The 22,130-nt window shown below is 36.6% G+C and overlaps 1 pseudogene; it reads left to right on the top strand.

Moving 5' to 3' along the window:
- Window positions 1-578: 578 nt before the first annotated feature.
- On the top strand, window positions 579-21,348 carry LOC125101658 (high mobility group protein B1-like; annotated as a pseudogene).
- Window positions 21,349-22,130: the final 782 nt, after the last annotated feature.

Below are 22,130 nucleotides of genomic sequence, written 5' to 3'. Positions count from 1 at the left end.
CCAGGATCATGACCTGAGCCAAGGCAGACCCTTAACCAACTGAGCTACACAGGCACCCTAATATTTGGCAATATTTGCCTCAGATATGTATAAAATAATGTAGTGGATACAAATAAATAAAGATACAAATAAGGTGTTAGAGATACCATTCCTCACCTCACTAGGAGAATCACAGATGCTGACGTGTACCCTCCCAGTCCATTTTCATTAATTTTCAGTGTTCTATGAAATTGTTTTATTCATTTCTTTATTCTTGAACAATTATGTTGCTTCCAATTTCTGCTAATACAAGGCTGCACTGACAGTTTTGAGAACGCCTTTTCATTTGAAAGTTCAACCACAATATGTAACTTAAAAGTAGAATCACTATCTTGTAGGGTATACACATTTTTTTTTACTATGTTAGTCATGTGTATACACATTTTCAAGTCCATAGACCTTATTAAAGTACTCTTCAAAGTAGATACACCAAACATGGTCATTGCAATGCTTTGAGCTCCATAGAGATAGCATTGGGGCAAGCAAGAGTCAGACAGGCATTGGGCGACTCTGTGCCTCACTGAGGAAAATAATTAAACATGGGCAGAGAAAATCTGAAGAGGCCAAGAGGTAAAATGTCCTCATGTGCATCCTTTGTGCAAACTTGCTGAGAACACAAAGAAGCACCCAGAGGCTTCAGTCAACTTCTCAGAATTTTCTAAGAAGTGCTCAGAAAGGTGGAAGACGATGTCTGCTAAAGAAAAATGAAAATTTGAAGACATGGCAAGGTGGACAAGAGAGATAGGAAGAGAAAACTTATATCCCCCCTAAGGGGGAAACAAAAAAGATGTTCAGGGATCCCAGGGCACTGGAGGCCTCCTTTGGCCTCTTCCTTGTTTTATGCTGAGTATCACCCAAAAATCAGAGAACATCCTGACCTATCCATTGGTGACATTGCAAAGAAACTGGGAGAGTGAAGTAACACCGCTGCATATGGCACCTTATGAAAAGAAGGCTGCCGAGCTGAAGAAAAAATCTGTAGAGGATACTGTTGCATATCCAGCTAAAGGAAAGTCTGATGTGGCAAAAAAGGGAGTTGTCAAGGCTGCAAAAAAACAAGAAAAAGAGGAGGAGGAAGACAAGGAAGATGAAGATGAAGAAGATGATGATGAATACGTTGGTTCTAGCGGTTTTCTTCTTCTCTATAAAGCTTTTAAACTGGTTACACAACTCACTCCTTTTAAAGAAAAAAAATCGAAATGTAAAAACAAAATAAAACAAAAACAAAGCAGCTGTACCAATGTATCCTAAGACCAGCGGTTTTTGAAAGTTCTTATGTTCTGATATTATTACTAAAATATCATATGATCAGTTTTTAAGTTTTAGTAATCTATTTTCATAAAATGTTGTCCATTTCCTTTTAAGTTTAATATATGTTTTGCTTCCCAATCCTTTATTGGTGGCTTGGATTGAAAATATTTTCACCGAGTAAGGGGCTTATCTATTTTATTTTATGACTTTTTTTGTACAGATCTTCTTTATTTTAAATAGCTAAAGTTATCAACATTTTTAAGCTTTGTGCTTCTTGAGTCTTGTGGAAGAGCTCTTTTCCAAACTCCAACATCATAGTTATTTTTTTACTTTTTTTTTTAAAGATTTTATTTATTTATTTGACAGAGATCACAAGTAGGCAGAGAGGCAGGCAGAGAGAGAGAGGAGAAAGCAGGCTCCCTGCAGAGCAGAGAGCCCCATGTGGGGCTCGATCCCAGGACCCTGGGATCATGACCTGAGCCGAACACAGAGGCTTTAACCCACTGAGCCACCCAGGTGCCCCTAGTTACTTTTTTTTTACACTTTTCAATTTGTCCTTGTTTTTAATATATTTAGGGTTTATTTTGTGTATGGTGGGAGGTAAGCTTACAAATTTATTTTTCCCATATGCTTCATCAGTTGTCCCATATGCTTCATCAGTTGTCTCACCATCATCTATTATTTTATCTTTCACCATCGACTTGAAAGCCACTTCTTCCATGCATTAATTTGTCATATACATACATGGCTATTTCTAGGCTCCCTCTTCTGTTTACAGTGATATATTTGTATATCCTTCTGCCAGTACAACATGTTTTAATTACTGTATCATTTATAACAACTCTTAATAAATGATAGAGTTAGTTCATTCTCTTTAATCTTCTTCCAGTGTTTTCTTTTAGGTTTTTTTTTTTTTGTCCCTTTAATTCATCCATAGAAATGTTTGAAACAGCTTTGCAAGTTCTGAGAAAATTTAAGATTTAAGTTGAACTAGCTTTTGTTTTGCTAGACTATTTTGGGGAGAAACAAAATTTTAAAATATTGAGACTTCCTGACCAAAAAAATGATATTATTCTCCATTTATTTAGATCTTCATATATATTCTTCAAGTATTTTTTTAAATTTTTCTACAAAGTCATTTTATGTTAAATCTAATTTCACATATTTTATAGTTTTGTGGCTAAAAGAATACAGTGTTTTATTATTTATTTATTTATTTAACTTTCAGTAGGCTCCATGCCCAGCATAGAGTCCAATGCAGAACTTGAATTCCAATCCTTTGATCAACACCTGAGTTGAAATCAAGAGTCGGATGCTTAACTGACTGAAACACTCAGGAACTCCATAGGATGTTTTAAAATTACATTTCTAAACCAGTTTTATCTGATGTATTCAAATGCTATTAATTCTTATATACAGATTTGTAGACAATATCCTTGATGGACTCTCTGATTACTTCTAATTTGAAGTAGAATCTCTTAAATTTCATATGTATATAATCATATCATCTGTGACAATGGCACTTTGGTTTCTTATTTTTCCTTTCCCCATACCTCTTATTTATCTTCCATGTCATATTAAGCTTGTAAGGACCTCCTCAGCTGGTCTCTATTCAAATATTGTCTCTTCTCTTCTCCCATTCTTTCTATTTTCTTTCTGGAAATATATAAAATCTCTATATTTATAGATGACATACTTACAGATCTATAGAAATATATGTAGATGACATAGAAAGAAAAAGAGAAAGAATTCCTATTAGATGTATGTTGGATCATATAATTCAGTTGCAGCTATTCTATTGTACTTTCTTTTTAATATTTCATTTCCTATCTCTTTGTTACAACTTAGACAATGCCACAGGGCTACCTTTAAAGTCTTTGATTATCTCTTAATCAGAACCTAACCAGATATTTGATCCAACCATTCAAGTCTTAATTAATGATTACATTTTTGTAATTTTGAAACATATTTTTCAATCTGCATATCATATTCTTTTTTCATAGAGCCCTACTATTTCTTTATGGTTTTTACTACTTCTTTTAATACTTTGTTCATTTAAATCACTTTCAGATTATTTATTTATCTCATATTCTTGGGATGCTTATTTTATCCTTATTTTTATCTGTTAATTTATCATTCAGGGTCTACTCTGGAGACAGAAACCATATCAGTAATTTGAATAGAGACAATTTTATATAAATAATTATTAATTAGTAAAGGCAGCTAACAACAAAACAGGATAAAAGAAGATTGTAAAGAATACACAAATAGCAAAAATAGAGAAGACATTACCTCTAGAGTTGAGGGAGGTACTTAAGGTAGAAGCAAGTTTGGGAAAGGACCTCAACTACTCTTACCTCACCCCATCAAAACTGAGATTTATACCTCGGCCTTGGAGAGGGTGTAATTAGAGCCTGCTGGGTGGTAGGGATTTCTGGGATAACATTGGTCAGAGCTCTTTCACAGGAAGCTGTCCACTGAGATGCCAGGAACATTTCCTGAGATACCATAGGCCAGAGCTGTTCCAATGAAAACTGCCTGCTAGGGTATGGGCAAGTCTAAGATGGTATGTAGAAAACTGCACATTGGGGTGCCAGAGAAACTCAGTGGAGGGTAAACTCTATTGGGTCTTCCACATACCATTGATAGCTGGGCCTTAGGAGATCGAAAAAAAAAAAGAGTTCAAAACTGGGAAGAAAAGCCTCATCCCCTCCACTATGCCTTGCAGGACCCCTCCAGCACCCTCTATTAATAAAACATACCATTGCATCACCTGGCAAAGGGTCCAGTTCCATTATTAAAAAATCAAGACAGGAGGTAGACTTGGATCTGAGAACCAATAAGTTCACAACTGGTTATCTTGGTCAAGTTCATTAACTCTCAGTTTAATATAAACCCCAAAAGAGTTCTATGAAATCAGTAGTATCCCCATTGTATATGAAAGAAAACTGAGGTTTACAGAAGTGATGTACTTGTCTACAGTCATCTATCTAGTAAAGTAGTCAAAATAAGATTGCACTCTGATAACGTGATTCCAGAACCCTCTCTTAACCCACTGCACTCTGCCTTCAGATTCACCTGAGTAATACCAATTAGGAAACTGTTACAGTTGTCCTGGCCTGGGCTGAAAAGGCAGCCATAAGAATGAGTAGGAGACCTTTCAGAATAAGATCTGACACTTCATAGACCAACTAATGTAATAGTTGCTCCAGGACTCCAGGGTAATCTCAACTTCAAATGTTCTACCCTGTGATCCATGAGGGCATTTGCATTTTACAGACATAAGTTCAGAAAACAAGGGCTTTGTAAATCTAAGGTATACATAAAAGTCAAAAAATAAATCCTAAGAGTAGCATAAAACAAACTCTAGTATTCATCTAATATGATTTTATATAAGATTTATAGCCAATAATTAACTTTATATGGAACAATTACACAAATACACACACACACACACACACACACACACACACACACACACACACGTATATACCCTCCAGCACAATATTCTTAGGTCTCAGTTTGTTTTTACATATGCTATAAATATTCTTAAATTGACTGAAAAGAGAACATGTGCACAATTTTATATAAATATGAACTCCTGTTCAAGTTGTTTTTTGCTTAGCTTTTCTCAGCCTTCTTTGGCTTTTAGTGTCAAAAGATCAATATACAATAATAAAAGCATTTGAGAGGATGTCTAATTGGAGTTTATTTATCCTCTAGATATCCTCTCAATCACTTTTAATATTGTATATTGATCTTTTGATACTAAAAGAAAAAACAAACTCAAGACCATCCCCTTTTCCAAGGTATCCAGATACTAATCCCTAGAATTTGTGAATAAATTATGTTACATGGCAAGGGGGAATTAAGGTTCCAGATAGAATTAAGATTGGTAATCATCTGTCTTGAGATGGGGAGATTATTCTGGATTATTCAAGTGAGCTCAGTGTCATTACAAGGGTCATTATAAGTAAAAGAGTGAGATAAGAAGGTCAGAGTCAGAGTGTTACAATGTGAGAAAGACAAATTCTTCCCTGGAGCCTCTAAAAAGGAACACAGCCTTGCATACAGCTTGATTTTAGCCTGAGACTCATTTTAAATTTCTGACCTCCATATCTGTAAATAATAAATTTGTGTTATTATAACTACTAACTTTGTAGTCATCTGTTACAGCAACTATAGGAAACTAACGCTTCCTGTGCCATCATCTGAATCAAAGGACATTTTAGATTTAAAATCCTGAAATCCCTGTTCAAATAATAATCACAGGGATGAATTAATTGATCTTATTTATTGGGTCACACATCCAGAGTCTGTTCACATTCTAAGGCCTCCTCTTTGAATGTTCTCTTGTTTGTATGCAAATTAGTCCCCATGTCTAAGCCCTGCAGGTTCACATTTAGAATTGCTATTTTAAGATAATAATGTCATATTCACTCATTCAATTATTCAGTCAACAAGCATTTATACCTCTAGCTGGACCTCAGACACTAATATATCACTCATGCCCAACAGATGTTTCAACTAGTATGTCCAAAACCAAATTCCTGATTTTCCTACCCAATCTATACTTTCCACCATCTTCTTCACTTAATTTGATGCAAAATCCATTCTTCTACTTGCTCAGGCCAAAATGCTTGGAGTCATCCTTGACTCCTCTCTTTCCCTCACACTTCCCAACCAATCTATCAGCATATCCTGCCTGTTGTACATTCAAAATATGTGCACTACTCAATACCTTCATGATCACCATCCATTCAAGCTACTATTTTTCTCTTGCCTTAGAGCTTCTAACTGTCCCTTCAGTCTATTCTCCACATAGCAACAGCCAGACCAATCATACTTAAAACATAAGTCTGACCCCTTCACTCCTCTGCTCAACAATTCCCATCTCTCCCATCTCACTTGGAGTAACAAAAGCCCTGCTCCCTAATCTGCTGCCCGCTATCATTTCTATGATGCTTTACAGTACTCACTCAACTCTAGGAATACAAGCTTTCCTGGAACAAGTCACACTACTGACTCAGGGACACTGTTTGCTGCTCCCTCCCCATGCCTTATTCCCCCAGTGAGGACTTTCTTGCCCACCTTATGTAAAAAAAGCATCCCATTCTCCTCTCAACCCTTGTCCTGCTACTTGATATGTAACTTAACCTGTTTCATTTTTCTCCATGGTACCCATCACTATCTGACAGATTGTATATTTACTTGATTTGTTGATTGTCCAATTCCCCTCAACCCCACTAAAATATAAGCTCCATGAAAGCAGAAAATATTTTTTCACTGCTTTACCCTCAGCACCTAGAATTGTACCTACACATAATAGGCACATACACAAATATTTTTGAATAAGTAAGTGAATGAATCAATCAACCAATATTGAGCTTCTGCTATATAAATAACTGTTTCAGGTCCTAAGGATATGAAGATGACTGAAACACAATATTTGAAATTGAGGAATTCAGTCTAGAGCAGCACTGTTGAACAGAACTTTCTGTGATGATACATTGTTCAATATGGCAGCCACTAGCAAATGTGGCTACTGAGCACTTGAAATGTGGTTAATGTGACTGAGGAAATTAATTTTTATTGTATTTTATTTTAATTACTTTAAATTTAAAAGGTCACATGTGGCTAGTGGCTACCATATTGGACAATACAGATGTAGAAGAGATAGAAAATTTACTTATAATACTGGTAAGAATGCAGTGGAACTAGTGTCACAGTACAGACATGTAATAAAATGCTGTCTGAACCCAGAGAAGAGAGCCACTTATTAATTAATTAATTAATTAATTAATTCTGCCTGAGTTTAGTTTCCTCCAAAAGACACTCTAAGAGCACTTGCTGTTTTTCCTCTCACATCATTTTGCATTGTTGTAATTAGTATTTATTTACAATGATTTACTTGATTTCAATCTTCCTTATTAAGGTATAAGAGCTAGGGCTGTGACTATCCTTAGCTACTAACAGAATTCTTTGCACACAGTAGGTAAACAACAAACATTGGTTTGACTGACAAGTGAGATAGTTATGGGAGCCTCCTTGAGGAGGTGACTTTTGAGTTGGATCCTAAAGGATGAGTAGGAGTTTGCTAGGCTAGAACCAAGATAAGGTAGAAAGGTTGGTAGACAGAGAAAACAACAGGTGCAAACGCCAATAAGCATGGGAGTTTCAACACTTTCATTAGTGCCATAGGGAGTTTGGTGTGGTTGTAATACATATTTAGATAGATGTACTCACTTCTTACTGCTTCACAGTTCAAGTTAACAATTTTGTGCGTAAGAAAATCCCAAATCCAGTATGAAATTAAAAGTTGGACAATTGTTCAGAGAACTGTTACAAAGTAGACTTAGAGGGGCGCCTGGGTGGCTCAGTTGGCTGGGTAACTGCTTTTGGCTCAGATCACGATCCTGGAGTCCCTAGATAGAGTCCCACATTGGGATCCCTGCTTGGTGGGGAGTCTGCTTCTCCCTCTGACCCTCCACACTCTCGTGCTCTCTCTCTCTCTCTCTCTCTCTCATTCTCTCTCTCTCAAATACATAAAATCTTAAAAAATAATAATAATAACAAAGTAGACTTAGGCTTTTTCAAATCTTTAGCCCATAATAGTCCTATAAGAAGTATAGACAAACATTTCTCTTTTTCATGATTTAGAATATTATGATATTTTAGTTTATAGGGACCTTAGAAATTATTTAACAGAAGACTTCTTTGGTCAGATGAGGAAATTAAGACTCAGAACACAGTAAATTAATACAGAGGTGGGACCATAATCCAGATGTTTAAGCTTCCATTCTGGAGTCACTACCAACACATGGCAAATATACAACCACTTTTCATCCTCTCACTCTGACACAAAGCAAGATACTGGTCCCACAATATGTCCATTAATAACATCTGATCAACTTTTAAAACATACAAGGAAAAGACTCCGTCATAAGTTCTCTATGAGAACTATCAAGGCTGCCCAATACAAACAACCATTTTAAGTCTCAAGAAATAGTAACAAACTTCAAAAGAGTTATTTTACTAGTGCAGTGTGAAATGAATTACTATTTTTGCAAGCACAACAGGGTGAAAGTTCTGTGTAATAGGTTAAAATGTAAATTGTACTACAAGTCTGATTTCCCATCCTGATTTAACCATTCTCTAGCTGGGTTACCTACAGCAAATGGTTTAACCTCTCTGAGCCCCCATTTCTTAATTTCTCAAATGTGGGTGTTTGATTTCCAAGGTCCTTTCCAACTCTATGGTTTTCATGTGATTTTGCTAAGTTGGAAGAAAGAAAAAGCAGCAGAACAAATTCCCACTTGGACAGAGGTTTATTATGCTGTTTCTCTGCAGTCAAACCAACAATCTTAACAAAATTTGACATCATTGATATCTTTGTCAATCTCTATATCTATCAGACTATGTATAAGTCACATGCCCCAAAACAAGCACCAGTATTACATCCTTTTCAGTATTCTGCACTTGATGTGTGATCCAGAAATGTTGTTGACTTTGATGTCTCAGCATCTTACCCACTTGGTACCAGTACTCCAAGGTTCAAGATTCATTCTGAGCATTTCCCAGGGGTCTTACTTTGCAAGCTATAGTGTCTTCATTACCAAGCTACCACCAATTTTTTACATTAAAAATATATTGACTTCCCCACACACAGGTTGAATAGAGGATATGTTTTTCTGTCTTTGTGTTATCTTCTTTAAAATCTCTGAAGGTCCTGGAAAACAAGGCCTAACTCATAACAAACAAGAAAAAAATAGAAATAGTTTATTGTTATGGAAGCAGCTTTGTCTTATTACATGATATGCATATATGTGGGTCCCCAAACAGAATCAAGATAGTTCACCTTCGTTTTCACAACTGAAATATAAAATTTATGTATTTTTCACTAAGTTCCACCTTTCATGAACAAATGCGGGAAAAAATTTTCCTTTGACTATTTCTTTTAACACATATGATGTTGATCCCTACTTTCTTGAGCTCTCTTAGATACATACCTAAGAATTCACAATTTGTCTCTTAGAATATGAGAATAATCTCCTGCAAGCACAATTAAGAACAGATGGTAGTATTTTAAGGTAGTATTTGCATAAAAAGATCATCTTACTCTGACACTGTTGAGTTTTATATTACTTTTAAGTGTTTTCCCTGAAAAGAGTACCTCCTCCCTTAACCAAAAGACAACAAAAAATTTGGCATATTTTTTTACTGAAAAGGAAACAATTCCTAGCAAAGGCACTATGGGGAAGAAAGTAACACAAAAAGGAATATGACACACTGTAAATAAAGATGTCACTTCTGCTCAAATGTATGAGAAACTTACACTAAATCTAATAGACTTTAGCCACTTCATTTTGCCAAAACCCAGAACAAACCTGAAGTAATTCAAAAGCCTCTGTACCAATATCGTGTGCTTATTTAAAAAAAAAAATACTCCAAAGCAAGTTCATTGACTTACTCTCTTCTATAAATCATGGTAAATCAAGTTTGCTAGTTTGGTTATCTTATGTTCCACTGCACTTCTGTCCTGTTCTGATTTATTTTTTTTTTTTTAAGATTTTATTTCTTTATTTGACAGAGAGATCACAAGCAGGCAGAGAGGCAGGCAGAGAGAGAGGAGGAAGCAGGCTCCCTGCTGAGCAGAGAGCCCGATGCGGGGCTCGATCCCAGGACTCCGAGATCATGACCTGAGCCGAAGGCAGCGGCTTAACCCACTGAGCCACCCAGGCGCCCCTGTCCTGTTCTGATTTACAGATAGAATGTTGGATAACAGATTAGCAGTTTGTGAACAAGGTGATGGAAACAGTTAGGGAGAAAACTAATTAAAGCAGACATAAACTCTAAAGGAAGAGTCAAAGTTCAACCAGAAAAATCCAAAAATCTGGTCATTACAGAACTGACTGATAAAAAACAAATTCAAAAAATAGAAATGGCCCATTCAGTAGAGGCAGCCTGGATGATCTTGTTTTGTTTCACATAGAAATGGACCATCCAGACCACAGTTGATTGGACTATTGCTGATCATGTGAGATAAATGCAACCAAAAGTCAGCTGAGCAGAGAGCTTCAAGATGACCTGGTATGAAAAGATTTGCCAGAAACAAAGAAAGGTCCAATAAGATTCTTAACATAAACAAAGTTCCAAACAGATTCTATTTCCAATAATTTGATTTGAATAAATAAAGAAAATTGGGCTATTAGCCATAGGAAATAAAGCTTTAAAATGTTCTAAGATCCACGAGCAGCTAAAAGCAAACTAGGGTCTTAAAGAAATCAAAGATATTAGGAAGCACAAACCAAGAGTGAGCAAAAGCTAGATGTTGATAAAATGGGTGAAACAGTGAAGCAGTCATTTGTTAGATGAGACAAAATGAGACATAGATTAAATAAGAGAAGATAAATGGAGAATCTACTATCAGAATCCCTAGAACTACCTTGGATCTACTACTAATCTTGTGCTATTTTCTTATTCTTGGATTTCTGTGACAATCTCTCTCTTTTATTTATTCTTCAAAAAGTCCCTAATCACTTAAGATAGCCTGGAAATCAGAAATGCCTAATACGACCTTTGTCCATAAACTCTAGGGGTTTTATTTTCTCACTGATATGTTAAAAAATTATTTACATATCAAATCTATAAATCTATAATATATGTTTATCATTTGGCTTTTAACAAAATAGTAGGCAGCAGCCAGTTTTTGAGCAGCTACCATGTTCCTTGCACTGTAAAAATCACTTCACAGGAATTATCTCACTGAGTCCTCAAAATAACCATATGATGAAAAAAGTTTAAGACTAAGAGTTTGACAAACTTGCTTAAAGTCATTGAGCTAATAGAAGGAAAGAAGAGCAGGAATAAAATTCAGGTAAGCATCACCATTCTTTATTATTATTATTATTATTATTAATTTTGGTAAAATACACATAACATAAAATTTACCATCTTAACCATTTTTAAGGGTACAATTTGGTGACATTAAGTATAGCCATACTGTTGTGCAACCATCAGCACCATCTGCCTCCAGAACTCTTTCATCTTAAAAAACTGAAACTTTGTCTTTTAAACAGTAATTCCCCATTTCCCTCATTCCCACATAGACCCTGGCAACCATTCTATTTTCTGTCCCTATGAATTTGACTACTCTGGCTATCTCATATTATATACAGAATTGTGCTTTCATAACTGGTTTATTTCACCTACATACATTGTGTCCTCAGTGTTCATCCATATTATAGCATGTGTCAGAATTTCCTTCCATTTTAAGGATAAATGATATTCCAAAGTATATACCACACTTTATCCATTCATCTGTCAATAAATACTTGGGTTGTTTCCACCCCTTGGATATTGTGAGTAATGCTACTATGTATACATATATCTCTATAAATCCTTGCCTTCAATTCTTTTGGATATACGCCAAGACACTTGCAGGATCATATGGTAATTCTATTTTTAACTTGGGGTGGGGAGGGGGGGCGACTGCCATACTGTTTTGCATAGCAGCTGCAACATCCACAAAGGTTCTAATTTCTTCATACATTCACCAACGTTTGTTATTTTCTGTTCTTTTTTTTTATAGTAAAAAAAAATTTCTATTCTTCTTTTAATTTATGTGTTTGGAGTATGTTTAAAATTCAGAAGTTTTAAATTTTTTATGTAGATAAATTATCAATCTTAAGGTTTAAATATCTTGCTTCAAAACTTTTCCCCATTTCAAGATTATATAAATACTAATTTCTACTACATTTTCTGTGACTTCTTTAATCCATCTGGGATTAATCATGTGAAGTAGAAGCTAAACAATTATTCTCTGGTCTTAATGATTAGATAATTGTCCCAACATCATTTTTAATAATCTATTTTCTCAACTGGCTTGAAATTCTATATTTATTATGCATTAATTAATTATACGTAAAAATAAATTTCTAAACTACTTATTTGTTTCAATACCATAAAAACATTGTTGACTATTATAGCTTAATGATGCATTAAAGTACCTGGTAGCACCAGTGTCATTTCATTACTCTTGTTTATCTAAAATATTCTAGGCTATGCTCACATGAGAGGTTTATACAGGTGTAAAACAGTACCACCTAACTTAATTTCATATCAAAGATATCACCATATTAGAGAATAATACAATATAATTAATGTTCACAATGATGACTCCAAAAATTATCGCAAAAACGAAGTGTGCTTAACAGCATCGCCAGAAATAAGCTAAAAAGAATATGATGAATTTTAGTGAGGTTTATGTAAAATAATAGCATTATAAAATAAAATTTCAGATCTTCCAAAACTAAGAAACAGAAAGAATACTAATATTATACATGTGCAATTAAAAAAAATAATCCTGCAGCACAGGGATGCATTGGTGGATATTAAGCCAAACTGCAATTAGCACTTAGGGGTCATTAATGCATCTTTTCCCAAGACATGAGATCTTTGAATCCTCTAAGAACTGTTGTACTTCCTTTCTCATCAAATCATGTAGAGTCATTATTTTCTTCCAGCTATGGCTTCTCTCCACTCTCATTCATATGATCGCTAAATAGTTCTTCTAGGTTGATAGCTATGATGCCCTTCCTAATCTCAAAGAACATGCCCCTCACCCATTTATAGCCTCTCTTTCCTGAATCACTTCCTGAAGATGACTAACCTCTCACAGACTTTGCATTATAATATCCAACAAGACATTCTTCCCTTGACCCTTTGCCCCAGGTCTAGCATTATCATTTATACATCATTTGTCAACCATACTGAGTCAAAAAATGCTTTCCAAAATACAGATGGCATAAATAGAGGCCACAGAGGAAACTACACAAATTGTAGACACGTTTATCTCAAGAAAGCATGGTAGAAGGCTCATTAACCAAGAACATTTGCAGTATAAGGCACTAACATCTATTTGCGGTGTATTCAGCAAAGAATCCAACACAGCAGGTTTCATTGACACAGAAGCTAAAGAAGCACCTTGAGCACAGAAATATATATTTTAACAGCATGTTGTGGCCCGGAAAGGGCAAGACTGAAAGCAGGGTGATGCCAACACTTCAAAAAATAATGGAAACCTGAATCAAGTCAATGGCAGCAGGAATGTAGAGAAAGGCATGATGGCTGGTTGAATATGAAGAGTAAGGCAGAAGTTTTCGTCAATAACTCCCAAGATTATTCTTCAGTTTCTTCCACATATTAGTTTAGTAAATCTTTATTAAATGAATGAGTGAATGAGTGAGTGGTTTGTTTAGAATCATATTTAGTGCTATTCAAAGGGGGTGTGTCTACAGATAAGATGTCAAATTATAGTTTGTTGTTGATCCATAACAAGATAGGGAGTTCATGCCAGAAGGTAAGTTAGTTAGGTCATGAATTATATTCTTTAATTCAGCAGATACTTTTACTGTTTCTATGAAGGATACAGTGATTTACATTCTCTCATAACCTCTTAATTTCATTAGGAACTAGCACTTTAAAAAGTATATGATTCTAGATACTAATTAACAGGCAACTAAATGTGAATCATCTGGGAATCCAGAGGTGGTAATACCTTCTGACGATGTCTGTGGGATCAGTGCTGAACAAAGATGCTCTTAGTGCCAAGGAGGGGTCTAGAACAGACCTGGAGATTACTGTGATTTTTCTGAGGAAGGGTTATGTGACTAATATATGGGCATACTTGCAAAAGAGCTCTTGCCTTGAGCTCAGGGAAATGGCTATGCCAATATGTCTGTGACCTATGACTGGATTAATAACTATAGTAATTGCCAAAAAAAAGGTAAATTGGACCCTAATCTAATGGTTATTTAAAGATTTTATTTATTTATTTGTCAGAGAGAGAGAGCGAGCACAGGCAGACAGAGTGGCAGGCAGAGGCAGAGGGAGAAGCAGGCTCCCCACAGAACAAGGAGCCCGATGTGGGACTCGATCCCAGGACGCCGGGATCATGACCTGAGCCGAAGGCAGCGGCCTAACCAAATGAGCCACCCAGGCGTCCCTAATGGTTATATTAAAATATCTCACACCTGAGCTGCAAGTACCAAACAATTATATATAAAAAATTGGTTTGGCCATCTGCAGAACTTTTCTTGGTGGTTTGTGAATAGGAAATGGATTTCAGAAATTCATCATCCAATGAGTATGCTTCCAGCGGCATGTATTAAAAAATCCTAAACCAAACTGGTTCCCCCAAAGAAGGAACTTTCTTGCTCACATAAACGAAAGTCTGGAGGTGAGCTAGCCTTGAGCCTTGACTTAATACAATGACTCTAGCCCCATACCCCTGCATTGCTCTAGGTTCTTCTCTCCTCCATGGGGACTTCACCCTAAGATTGGCAGAAAAGTAATTACAACCATTCTGACCTTACACCCTTACTCTTTCCATGGTTCCCTCTGAAATGAGGGCAAGTTTTTTCCAGAAGTGTCCCTCCCTCAAATCTCCCTTCATGTCCCATTTGCCCAAATTGGAGTATGTACAAATTCTTGGACCAATCCCTCTAGCTGAGGAAATGACACGCCTATTTAAGTCTGGCATCCCAAACAGACACTAGCTTGGGAGTAAGTCTTTACTGTGATTTTCTTAGACTAATTAGGGCTCATCCTTCTAGTTGAGGTCAGTGCCCCAATCCTCCTGCTTGCTGTGAAATGGATGACTCAACCCCTACATCCAATACAAGGTCCAACACAAACCTCATTAAGGAATAGAAAAACTACAGTGTAAACTAATAAAGACAAACAGTAATTTAGAATGTTATAACATGAAGAATGTCACAAGGGATGTTTTTGATAATAAATATTTCCAAAAGAAAAATAGTGCCTAAAGAGAACTGGGAGAGTGTCAGTGTGTCTGAGTCTAAGTGACCAAAGAAAATTATGTTGTGATCCTAGAAGATGGATTCCAGTAATTTAGGCAGAAATAACCGTAGGGCAAAGAAGAATTAACTCCAAGTTATATTAGCCTGAGGAGACTTCCCTTGGGCAAAACCTAATCTCTTTGCTGTAATTTCTATGCTCACCAGCAACCTTCTGAATTATTATTTGTCCTTCTGAGTGGTTGACCCCCACAGAAAGGGAGTACCTGCTGAAGAAATGCTCCTCACTTAAAAAGTCAGTTTTATTTCCCATGGTAAGTGGGCACTATGGCTTATAAATCATTCTCTTTTGTATTTTGTTAGAGAGTTCTATCCTGCAAAGCTTGATCACACCGCCAAAATAATAAAAGTGAGATCTCAGAAAGGCAAAGCTAAGGCTCAGACCCAGGACTACAATGTCTCCATCAAGGTATAATTCTGACTAGGCCTGGCCTGAATCTGCCACTAACATCTCCCTTATGTGGGAACTATAAAATATCAGAGCAGCGCAACAGAAAATCGACCAAGCAGTCCACTGTCCTTTAATTGAACAGAGGGCTCTGAGAGAGGGACTTAAGTGTAGGGGTTATGAGTCAAGTCTTTAGAATAAGTGAGATTTGGGGATACCTTTTGGCTCCTCCTACCAACTGTGTGAACTTGAGCAAGTCATTCAACCTCCAAGACCCAGTAGCCCCAGTTATGAAATGGTGAATATTTCAGAGTTGTTATAATGATTAAAGGAGATAAAGTTCACAGAGGGCCTAGTGCAAAATTAATGGGTTTTTCTGTTGTTGCTTTCTTAGTATTGTGGCCCTTGTGTCAATATTACGTCCTCTGGGTTTGACTAAAAGATATATGCTAACCTTGCTCAATACAGTGCTCTACAGTAAGAGTTCAGTGAATGTGGTGGAGTGACCCAACTGGAGAAAATGAGAGAGAAATGTAATCTGAGACACCAATGTAATTTGTAACATCACATCTTCATCCAGATGAAATCAGTGTGAAGCTCCAGCATGGGTAAAGTCTGATTGTTGTCTGCTTCCTAATCAACTGGTATTAAAGTATCTATCTTATTTAGTTCTGAATTGTTTTTAAAAAGAAATTAGAAAACACCACAGAACATTAATTTATAAGAAGAAAAAGTCTGGAGCCTGTGTTATATGAGGAATAAAGAAATTGAGTATATCTAATCTTGAAAAAGTGAGAAATGTCAGCCTTCCTCAAATATTTAAAGGATTGTCATGTAGAACAGGGAATAGAGAAAGTCTGTGTACTTTTTACTTGTCTGTCTTCCCCCTTAGACTAACAAATTTGAGAGAAGAGAATGCATTTCATCCATCACTGTATTCCCAGAAATTGGCTTGGTTCTGGCAACATAAGTACTCAAGAAGTACTTGTTGATTGAATAAGAAGATGGATGGAGGGATGATGAGATGAATGGGTGATGGGATGGAGAGAGGGGCAGATGGAAAGATATTATTTAAAATATTATGTTAATGTCAGAATGAACATCAGAGATGAGAAAGCCAAAGTTCTAAAATAGTAAAAGATTTTCTCAAGGTCAGTCAGCGAATTTCTGTGAATGCTGACTATACCACAGCACCCTTGATATCTAATTCTGTATTCTTCCTTCTACATTTTCTGTCAACTTCCTTTCATTCAAATCTGGTAGAATTGAGAGTATCATGATGAAAATATAATCCTAATGTGGAACTCTCTTATGGGCTGAGTTGCACACCCCCAAATTCATATGTGTATACCCTAACCCCCACTACCTCAGAATGCAACAGCATTTTGAGATAGGACTTTAAAGAGGTAATTAATTTAAAGGGATGTCACAGGGCTGGCTAAATCCAATATGACTGATGTCCTCATATGAGAAAATTAGGAAACAGATATGTACAGAGGTAAGGCCATGTGGAGACAAGAGAGAGTGGGTAAAAGGGGTAAAGGTGGTCCAAGATACAAACGTCCACTTATAAGATAAAATAAGTTCTGGAGATATAATGTATCTCCAACATGGTGACCACAGTTAATAAATTGTATATTTGTAAACTGCTAAGAGAATAATCTTTAAAGTCCTCATTATAAGAAAAAAATTGTAACCTTGTAAAGTGATGGAGGTTGACTAAACTTATTGTGGTGATCATTTAACAATATACACAGGTATCTAATCACTATGTTATATACCTAAAACTAATACAATGAGTCATGTCGATCATATCTCAATAAAACCAGAAGAAAAAAGAAATAATTTTGTCACATACATATCTGTAATTATCTCTTCCTGCATGTCACCACCTTTCTAAATGCATACACATAATAAGCAATCATCAAGCAATCATGATAAATCTCTTAAAAATAAATAAATAGATGATTGATGATTTTACTCCATTCTAGAGCCATCAGACTCTAAGGATGATAAATTTTTTTAAATATGCACAAGCTTTTTTAGGCCTTCAGTAAAGTTACTGTAATTTTTTGCCCCCTAATAAAAATTGAAATTTGAATTACAAGACATAAATGAGACCTCTATAAATTCATCTTCAGCATCTACCAATTTGATTCATAGATTTTTTTTTTTAAATGAGAGAGGTCCACAGAAGAAACAACCATGCTGACTCATTTATCTTGGATTTCTAGACTCCAGAACTGTGAAGAAATAAGTTATGGCAACCATAGAAAACTCAGAGCCCTTTCCTCATATAATGCATGTTCAATCTATTTAATTCAGCAGTTTTGTATTATAGCGCTAAAGAAGCTTCTTTGATTTGCATATAGAGGCCTATAGCAACTGTTGCCATGGACATTATAGACACTTTGGTATGTCCTCATTACAACACTGCATCTCTGTCACTTCAGTCTCAAAATAATCCCTATAACATTAAGATACTTAGGACATCAAGGCTTAGACTGATTTAGTGACCTATTCATAGACACTAAACTAGTATGTAGTATCATAGCAAACTATGGAAAGAGCCCAGAAGTCCATTGACAGATAAATGGATAAAGAAGATGTGGTATATATATATATATATATATATATATATATATATGCAATGGAATATTAGCCATCAAAAAGAATGAAATGTTGCTATTTGCAACAACATGGATGGAACTAGAGGATATTATGCTAAGCAAAATAAGTCAGTTAGAGAAAGACAAATATCATGTGATTTCACTCATATGCAGAATTTAAGAAACAAAACAGAGGATCTTAGAGGAAGGGCAGGAAAAATAAAATAAGATAAAAACAGAGGGGAAGGCAAACATAAGAAACTCTTAACTATAGGCAACAAACTGAGGATTGCTGGAAGGAAGGTGGGATGGGGTAATAGGGTGATGGACATTAAGGAGGGCACTTGATGTAATGAGCACTGGGTGTTATATGCAACTGATGAATCACTAAATTCTACCCCTGAAACTAATAATATATTATATATTACCTAAATTGCATTAAAATAAAAAATAAAAAACTATTATGTGTAAAGACACACAATTCAAAGGCAAGTCTTCTGAACCCCTCATTCTAAGAATAGTGGCAAATGTTTATCAATGCATACTATGTTCCAACTTTATGCTATGTACTTTATATCCATTATCTTATTTAGCCCCTATAACAAACACATGGGCTAAGTGCTACCATCAATCTCTGTTTTGTAGATAAGGGAACAGAGAATTCTACAGGTTAAGTAAGTTTCCTATGATCATATATAGATAACTGGTAAGCTCAAGCTTTGACTCCAAGCCACCTACCTTCAGAGCTTGCATATTTAACCACTGTACCTTACCACCTCTAATTCCTAACAGTCTTCTCTTCTTGTACCTCCTTCACATGTCAGCCTGGCATAATGCTTGCTCTCTCCAGCAAATGCTCCAGCTGTTGCTAAAATATCGATCCTCCATGCCCCCCACTTTGCAGAGCAGGTGCACGGAGCCCACCTCTGGAGTAAGGAACTCTCTGCCTTCTAAATGCAGTGGGTGACCTAGGGCTTGACATTTGATGTCATGACTGACAGTCTCCAATTAAACCATTTTAGAGCAGGAGGGGTTTGATGCTACTATATTTTTTCAATCTAAGCATTCAGTGGCTTTCCTCCTTGATTTGGGATCACAGCCCATGTAAAAACTGAAATCCTTTCTGACAACGTTTGCTGAATTGCCACAGTGTATTAGTCCAGATCCCCGTGGACTGCCTTTCTCTTTGTGCCAGCTTGTCACTGTAGAAGCAGCAAGGAGAGTGACCTAGTGCTTTTAGTCTAGACATATAGTCATCGGAGGCCCTCAGGTCTCTGGGCAAATTTACAAGCTTTTGAGACAAGGGCTTGTCTGATAACAAAACCAACACCTGATAAATGACACCCTAAAGATAGAGATCTCTGCAAAGAAATGTAGAACTGACAGTCTTCTTAGCATGTCATACTATTTCACCCCATTTGCTTTTGTTTGGTTTGATGATGTCAACCTCATATCCAAAGCCCTCTTTCCAAATGATGTAGATTGTCCTCTTTGGTTCCAGAAGTGCCCTCACAGGGCCTCCCTCCAAACAGAGAAAAGGTGTGCTCCCTTCCTCCATTCATCCACTGCCTTTTGGAGCTACAGCTGATTGATCAGCAACCCCTGGAAGGTTGGTAGGAAAATCCTGCAGCTCTCACCACCAAGACCCACCATACTCAGAACAAACATGCCTAGGAAGAGGCCTGCAAAAGGAACTGACAGACAAATATGGATCTTTGTTTATGAGATCTCTATGTCCAGATTTCCATTCAGGGCCAAAGAGGGCTGCTACAAACAGGAAAGGGACAGAGTAGGGCATGAACGCTGAGTTTAGTAAATGGCTTTAATAAATACCTACCAAAATAAGCAAGCTGAAGCTAAATTAAGGTCAAGAATACTTTTCTCTGTCTCTGTCTCGGTGTCTCTCACATGTGCATGCGCACGCGCGTGCGCACACACACACACACACGCCTCTGAAACTACCCGTTTTATTTATGGAGTTCCTGGAATGCCGGATGATGTGGCAAGGTGTGAATTCCTTATAAAATGCAAGCAGCCTGGGCAAGAAACAGCTGCAGACCATTCCAACCAGTCACTCTGGCTACACTGCAAGCCCGGGCTCGAGAACTAAAAATCTATCTCAGATAATTGACATTTATTTGATTGAAACAGCAGGGTGCCCTCCATCACCATGGGAGGAGACCATATGGAAGAACAGTGCGAGTGGAGATAATGTTTGTCTACTGAGTGTGCCAATGTGTTTAGAGATTATTCACAGGGCTCTGGGGATTCCAGTATGATAATGTTTCAGCCAAATTAGAATCAGATTAATTGCTCTAATCTAATGGAAAGACAATGTTTATCAAATTATTGCTCTTTTCACCACATGATATTGCAGTGTCATTATTCTTTGGATTTAAGAAAGGAAATGAAAAGACTCTTGTAACACATCTGTTCAAGAGTTATATGATAGTGCTTTTCCCACTACACACAGGACTGAAATGCAGTTGGCAATTCTGTGAAGTAACCAATAAATTAAAGTAAAAGATCTGTAGTGGATAAATCTGCTGGAGTCCTATGATATCAGTTCATATTTTCATAAGACAATCTAAAGTCAATTAGTTTTTTCCAGATTTGAGAGATTTTGTTCTTCATATTATGTAGGGAGTGTTTTCCTCTATAAATGGGGAAGTACTTTTTTGAAAAACCTTAAGTGGTACTTACAACAAAATTCTAACACTCCTTTCCAAAATACCAAAATCAGCTCAATTTCTCAACACCCATAGAGGAAATGGGGCTCTATGGATGTGGAGGAGAGGGTGCAATCATCTGTGGCCTTAAGTCACAAAGGACCATCAACTCCTCAGCACTAAAGCGCTTGTCCATCTTATCGCTCCACTCTGGCCCATCATTTGCATCCCTGGGAATTCTCAGAGGCTACAAACATCAACCAAGAGTCACTTTAGAGAGGTACAAAGAGTCACACATGAACCAGGGGCTTCAAAGAAAGGTACTGGTGATCAGCCAGTGCTTCCCAACACCTACTAGGCTGCACGCCCAGCTCCAACAGGGAATTTGGGAGGAGTTACAGAAGGATTTTTCTGCCATCCACATCTCCATAGGGGACTTTGTTGGTCCCTGCAGAGCAGAGAGGAAGGATCAAGTGGCACGATTTGTATGTTCACTCTTCTGTGTACACTGATTATTTCAAAATAATAGCAGCACAAAGCCCTCAAGTGTTCAGGAAGGCTGTGGGGAGGTAACTGTCAGGATTCTGCTGGGCCACATGCCAGGTCAAATCCATTGCCTTTTCTTTTAGAGCTAGTGTCTTTTGCAGAAGGATCCTAGCAAGTGGGAGCAGATAGAACAAAAGATGGAAATTATTTTCTTTATCATTAATTCTACATTATATACTTCTAGTAAGATAATTCTAATATTATACTTCTAATAAGATATTTCTAATAAGTTAAGAAATCTTAACTTCACCTCCCTTTTGTGGTTGGCTCATCATACTTAATGATTACAAAACATTGTATCATTAAGTTTGAGGTCCTTTTAGTTATCTATCTCCCTCCCCAAAATAGTTTGTTATATTCTCCAATTCAAAATGACATAGTCACAAAATGATATAATCACAAGGGCTGAACAAAGATTCAGGTCCAGATTTTAATTTATACCATGGTTAACTTCTCAGTTGTTCCTTAAAGACATTCCTAGAACTTGAAAATTTTTTTTTTTTAAAAAGCATGATTAGACTATCGTTACTGAGTTGGTCTCAACAATATCTCAAATGTCATTATAGACCACATTTGCGGGGTGTCGAGACAAGGTTAGGCATATGTGAATAGAGTCAATTGCTCTCTGATCTGTCCAAGCTCAAATCTTGCTGTGATTTTCATGTTCCTGTCTCAACAATGGGCTCCCCTGGGTTAAAAAAGAGTTATTCTTGAGAAATAAATGAAGAATATCATAGTTGTATTGATG

The sequence above is a fragment of the Lutra lutra genome, chromosome 6 (assembly GCF_902655055.1).
Source record: "Lutra lutra chromosome 6, mLutLut1.2, whole genome shotgun sequence".
In the NCBI taxonomy this organism is placed as follows: Eukaryota; Metazoa; Chordata; class Mammalia; order Carnivora; family Mustelidae; genus Lutra; species Lutra lutra.
The sequence above is the reverse complement of the archived record's forward strand: the minus strand, read 5'-3'. Positions and strand labels throughout refer to the sequence as shown.